General features: G+C 45.2%; 1 long non-coding RNA gene across 1 annotated transcript; it reads right to left on the minus strand.

The window, feature by feature from the left end:
- Positions 1-2,468: 2,468 nt before the first annotated feature.
- On the minus strand, positions 2,469-5,409 carry LOC114014005 (uncharacterized). The gene is made up of 2 exons (XR_003557332.2): positions 4,682-5,409; positions 2,469-3,680 (listed from the first exon to the last, which is right to left on the minus strand). It is a non-coding gene; the product is annotated as an uncharacterized LOC114014005 (long non-coding RNA).
- Between the last annotated feature and the right edge of the window lie 391 nt (positions 5,410-5,800).

Consider the following 5,800-nt stretch of genomic DNA (forward strand, 5'->3'; position numbering starts at 1 on the left):
AAAGGAAGTACAGACTGAAAAGCCAAACGTTGTATCAAAGATTTTCTTCCGATTCAGCTTTCAGGTACTTAAACGAACCGGCTGATAGTTCTGTGTATCTGACTACCGAGGAGAAAAACAATCGATTACAGCTGCTATATTACAGTAAGCTGCCTTGAAATGGACATCACTATTTTTCTCAGAAATACTGTATCTAAAAAAGAGCTGGAAGTCTAGAAAATTACCGCATACATATCAGTTTGGGAAAAAAGTAATTTTGCTACAGTAAACAGAAGCTAATTGTAGTCATTATATTTCTCCCTTTTAGGGCAGGGTCATAGTATTTCTCAAGGAAGAGAGACAGAAAGGAATTTACAAAAAGAGAGAATTATTTATATGTAATATGTATGTATTTTAAAACAGACAGCAACCAATACAAACTAAGAATGGGTCTGACATTCATTTTTTTTAAAATCCCCCTTTTCAGTAATCTTAGTCCTGGGCCTTCTCATTAGTATTCTACTTCATTAAATAATCAGTCTATCTGAAAAAAAATGAAGTAAATATTACACTAGTGCTTATCTCATGCATTTTCAGTAAGTTTTATTACTAAACTTATGTTATAAACTTAGGTGATACTGTAAAAGCAGTCAGTAAGTGTCACTTAAATATCACAGGTTATCACATCAACATTTCATGCCTGCTCTCCGATAGCATCAGTACCCTTTAAAATCTATGTAATTCCAATGCTTATGGTAAATCTTCATGCTTCATAGACAAAAGCATCTTGCAGCTAAAGTAACTCTGCTCCATAGTAATGTATTTGTGACTCATTTTCCTTCTTACTTCTGAACTGACATATTTTAGACACTGCAAAAATAGCATTCTCCAATTTACATCCTTGCATCCACTTTGGCTACCGAATCAGGCTGTCAACTGTCCAGTAACATTTCCCTGTATTTTCAAACCACAGTTCAAACTTAACCCACTTACTCTCCTTGCATGGAAGCCTCATATCAGACAGAAATTACTCCTTATCGTGTTTGATGAATCCAGCTTAAAACAAAACATCAGAACTGCATGAACATCTGTGACAAATGACTTGTCGCAGCCATTCTGCTCCTTATTTAATCTCCCACTGGAGTACAATTTAGCAGGTACACTATTTTATAGTGTGGACCTCCTTCCACCAACCTACTGCTTGCAAAAGGAATAAAAAAAATATTCCATGTGTCGTACCAAAACCTGAACAGAATATAGTTGAAACTTTTAAAATAATTACAAGTAGGAAAAAGGAAGAAAACCCCAAATAAGCTAGTACTCCAAATCTACAAGAGCAATAAAAAGGTAAAAATATTTAAAACTGCAAGAGAGGATTGTTAAATATGTCTATTAATACAATATGAAACAAAACCCTCCTTTCCTGCTGACACATCAGTGAGTTACTACTTGCATACTTCTACAAGTATAAATTGAGAGCAAAGTTTTTCCTTATATAGTCAGTATTATGAATATTGACATAGTCAGTATCTTTCAGTATCTATTTCAGTGTCTTTAAAACTGAGGCCCTGTTAAAAGGACAAGGTACATGAAAAGATCTCTGTGATATTGGAAAACCTGGACAGGTTTCTCCTGATTTTTTTTTCCACCAATGGTCTCTATGTTTCATAAGAGGCAAAATCCCACAAATCAGGCAGTGCACCTAATTCTCTGAAGTGCATGTTGTTAATTTTATGCCTTTACAAAAATACAAGGAAAATTCCACTTCCCAAGTAAAGAAATACAGAACATCCCAACATCATAGCTTTAAAAAATGATCATTTCTGTTCTATATAGATGTCTCATCAATTCCACTTGAATGCTACTTATACTGTACAACATAGATTTTACCTTAAATAATAGTGCTTAATGCCTATATAGATTTTTTGTTATCTAACAGCTTTGCTAGATTGATCGTAGATTTTTTTACTATGCTACATATTTTTTCAGTATTTAGTTATATGCCTGCATTTTCCAACAGCCATTCAAAATGTTACTGCATTCTGGTCTATTCCACTGTTTCGACACTGGAGAAGCGCATTCAGATACACGTAATATAATATGCTTATAGATGCAACTAAACAAAAAAAGAGACTACCTTGTGATATACTGGAATGAATGGGACTTTCTTCTAATGGGGAAAAAAATTTTTGTGCATAATGATTTATAGTTGGGAAACGGAACAACGCACCTGGAACTGACTCATTGTAAATTCCAGAAATGCAAGGAGCTTCACAAAAAGTCTGTGGTTACCTTGTTTTTTAAGTAACCACGCAGAGCTGACAGCTATTAACAGCAGCAAGGACTTGCATAACGAGGACTTGAAGGAAGGCTTAGTACTATCCATGCTGGAGTGATTTAAAGAGAATGAAGGCCCGTATTTCTTTATGATGCATTATGTAACAACACAAAGGGCAATCTGAGGCATACAGAAAAATACAGGACCCACATTTGATCTTATACTTGTTATTTATCACACAAATACTTAATAGTGCTTATAGCTTAAGGGTTATGAAACACCTAACTTAGGAATGTTATCCGGTACAAATGACTTTGAAATGTTTTAGATGACATATTTTATGTTTTGTACATCTTTATGAAAATATAATAGAACCTATAATTCATTGTCTTCAAACTTCTGCAATACATACAATCTCAGATAAAATAAAATTGTCAAAATCAGTGATAGCTGGACCTTCTGGTTCACATTAGTGTGAAGAGAAAACTGCTGTTGAGCTGACACATTGATAGATTACGAGTTCTGCTGAAGAATAGCTAAAAATGGTGATTCAATCTTATCGCTACTATATAAGAAGAATAATAGAAGTGGAGATGTTACTCATGATATCATGTCTTTTATCAAAACCCTAAAGGGTTCTGGTGCAGTGAACACATTCTCTTCCAGACAGCTTCTGGCTCTAAAAAATACTAGTGTAAGTAAATGAAACTATATTGGCCTATTAAAAAAAAAAAACCAGGATGAGCTTGTGCCCTAAATTTATTTAAACATGAAAATAAAGATCAGATTGCGAAAAGACTATTTTAAAAGGGATCTTTTTCTCCCCCCCCCCCCCCCCCCCCTTTTTTTTTTAACAGAGATGCTGGTCTTGTAATGATGAAATGGAGAGCTAGGAGGATTATGAAACACAAGTAACATGAAGGGCAAATCTGACTGAAAGAGAGGGAGAATATTATTCCAATTATTTAAAACTTAGCTGGGTTAGTTTAACTAACTTAAATTGATATAGCTCCCCTGAAATCAATAGGGTGATGCAGATTCACCCAAGACGATGTTTCTGGTGTGTAAGATAATGCTGACCATCATCTTCTGTTAGGACAGTAAACATAAACACACGTGGAGAGTCATCTTTTCTAAATAGCTCCTTAATCTTTAGATACACAAAAGAGAACTTTTAAGAGGCACCTTAACTACTTCTGCTATTCTACCCCTGGTCCTCCGCTGATCTGAAGCTTGCAGTTATTTACGCTGAAGTCAGGTTTAAACACTGACTGCAGTCCCTCAGTGCTTCACTTCCCTGTGCTGCTGCAGATCACCATGGAAGGCTCAAGATGGAGGGAAAGGGGCCTTGGTGGCTCGTGCCTTCCTCCCACGGACATCACCAAACACTCCCGGTGCTTACTTCCAATTCATCCAAGGAGTTCTGCAACAACAGAAGGGGAAACAAGTCCTTCATGGTCCTCCTCCTTCACTGAGAGGGGTAACAGGTAAGCAGGAGGAGGAAACAGAAGCACAGGTGGAGCAGATTTATTATTACAGGCTCCCCTCTCCCAAATGTAAAGAAACCAGGACACAAACTTAATCACATCATAAAGACATACACAGGCAGGCACCTCAGATTTCTGCTAACTCAGTGGTGTTGTTTCAGGGAACGATAAACTATGCTGTTTATTTTGATTTTTACCGGGGCCTCTATAGTAAGTATTTGCAGCTTCTCCTACAATAATATTCACATTGCATAGGCTTTATTTTAGCTTTTTAAAAAAAATTCTTTGCAGCAGAACTGACTTAAGTTCTGTTCTTAATTCGAGGATGAATGGGGATGAGGGGAAGCAGCAAAGCAGAAAGTTCATCGGCTTGCTTTAAAACAGGCAGAGCCTGAGCTTAAATCCCAGAAGCATCTCAACCCTGTTCTGTTTTGCCTACAGTTCTTAACACACACATTTGCCTTTTGAGTACACACCCCGACATCTTCAGGATATTCAGGCAACGTCTTAACATGGGTAAGGGAGAGAAACAAGCCAGAAACATTTGGAGGGCGTGAAGCGGTAACCGGTAACCAGCTAGAAAGGTTTTACGCAATGCTCTTACAGCTTGATGGCAGAGCAGATTTATAGATCCTCCTTTCCAGCTTCTAAGCTTGGTAGCAAGTGAAAGGAGCCACGTTTCAAGAGTTTGGCACGTCACTGGTTTCCGTGTCGCCCACCTCCGCCGCTGCCAGGAGCGCCGGGGCGGCCCAGGTGAGCCCGGCGGGTGCCCAGCGCCGCAAGCCGGGCCCGGCCGCGCAGCCCGCGCCTCGCCAGGCCGAGGAGAAGGGGCTGTTACCGCTCCCCGTGCGGCGCCAGGCCCAATATCCGCATCCTCGTAATTTTTATTTATTTTTTTTTCTCCCTCCAAACAGCACATCTACACACTGGCGTTTACCTATTCGCTCGAGCCGTGGCTGCCATGCAACCTATCTGGGCGGCCGGCTGCAGAGCCTACGTTCACCGGAGCGTTGCCGAAGAGGAGACCCCCGTCCCTCCTGGGCGCCGGGCGAGGGGCGCGCTGCAGGCCGGCTCCTGGCGAGCGGCTCTCCCTCGGCGGCGGGGCGGCTCCGCTCTGCGGCCAGCGGCGGGCAGCGTCCATTGCAGCTCGGCGGGGCGCCTCCCCGCGCGGCGCCAGCGTCCGCGGGCTCCCGGGGCGCGCTCCGTCTCCTGCCCCCCCCTCCCCTAACGCCGCTGCCGGGCGCCCGTTACTGCGCATCCCGTCCTCTTCCCTCGAATCCACCGTCTCCGGCCGCAGAGCCCCTGCAGCTCGGCCAGCCCCGAGGCACCGCGGACATCCCTTTCTCTACGCTCTCGCCGAGGCAGCGGGGCGGCGGAGCTGCTCTCCGCCCGGCACTCGTCCTGCATTTCACCGCCCCAGGGACGCCGCCGCCGGAGCCCTTAAAACAAAGGCGAAACCCGCCACTTTCCACGCTCCCTTGCCTCCCCGCACCGGCACCGCCGCGTTACCCGGCTGACTACAGCAGCTCGCCTAGCAGGGGTAAAAAAACACCGAAGGGGGGGGGAGGGGGGGGCTAAGGAAAGAAAAACCCACCCACCCACGCACCCGGCCTACGGCTGAGCCCGAACCCCGGCCCCGGCCGGCGGCGTGGCGGGAGCCCCGCGCACCTGACAGCCCACCGCACCGCGCTGTATTTCCCTCCCTTAGCGACAGGGGAGGCGCGCGGCGGCAGCGGCCCTGCCATTGGCGGAGGGGCGCGGCGCGGCGATGCCATAGGCTGGCGGCGCCGCCAATAGGACGCGCTGTATCCGGGAGGCAGGGGGCTGTGGAGCTATTTAAATCCAGCTCGGTGATGTCAGCGGGGGTGGCGGTTGGCGGGGGCGGCGCGGGGGAGGGTGGCGGTGGGCGCGGAGGGGGGGCGGCAGCCGCAGTCCCGGTCCCGCCTGTCAGGCCGTGTTAGGCGCAGGGCGGCCGCTGCCGGTGAGGTGCGCGGGAATGGGCCGGCGTACCTGCGCCTCCTGCCCGAACGTCCCCGCGTTACGCGATCCGCCAGCC

The sequence above is a fragment of the Falco peregrinus genome, chromosome 7 (assembly GCF_023634155.1).
Source record: "Falco peregrinus isolate bFalPer1 chromosome 7, bFalPer1.pri, whole genome shotgun sequence".
Classification (NCBI taxonomy): domain Eukaryota; kingdom Metazoa; phylum Chordata; class Aves; order Falconiformes; family Falconidae; genus Falco; species Falco peregrinus.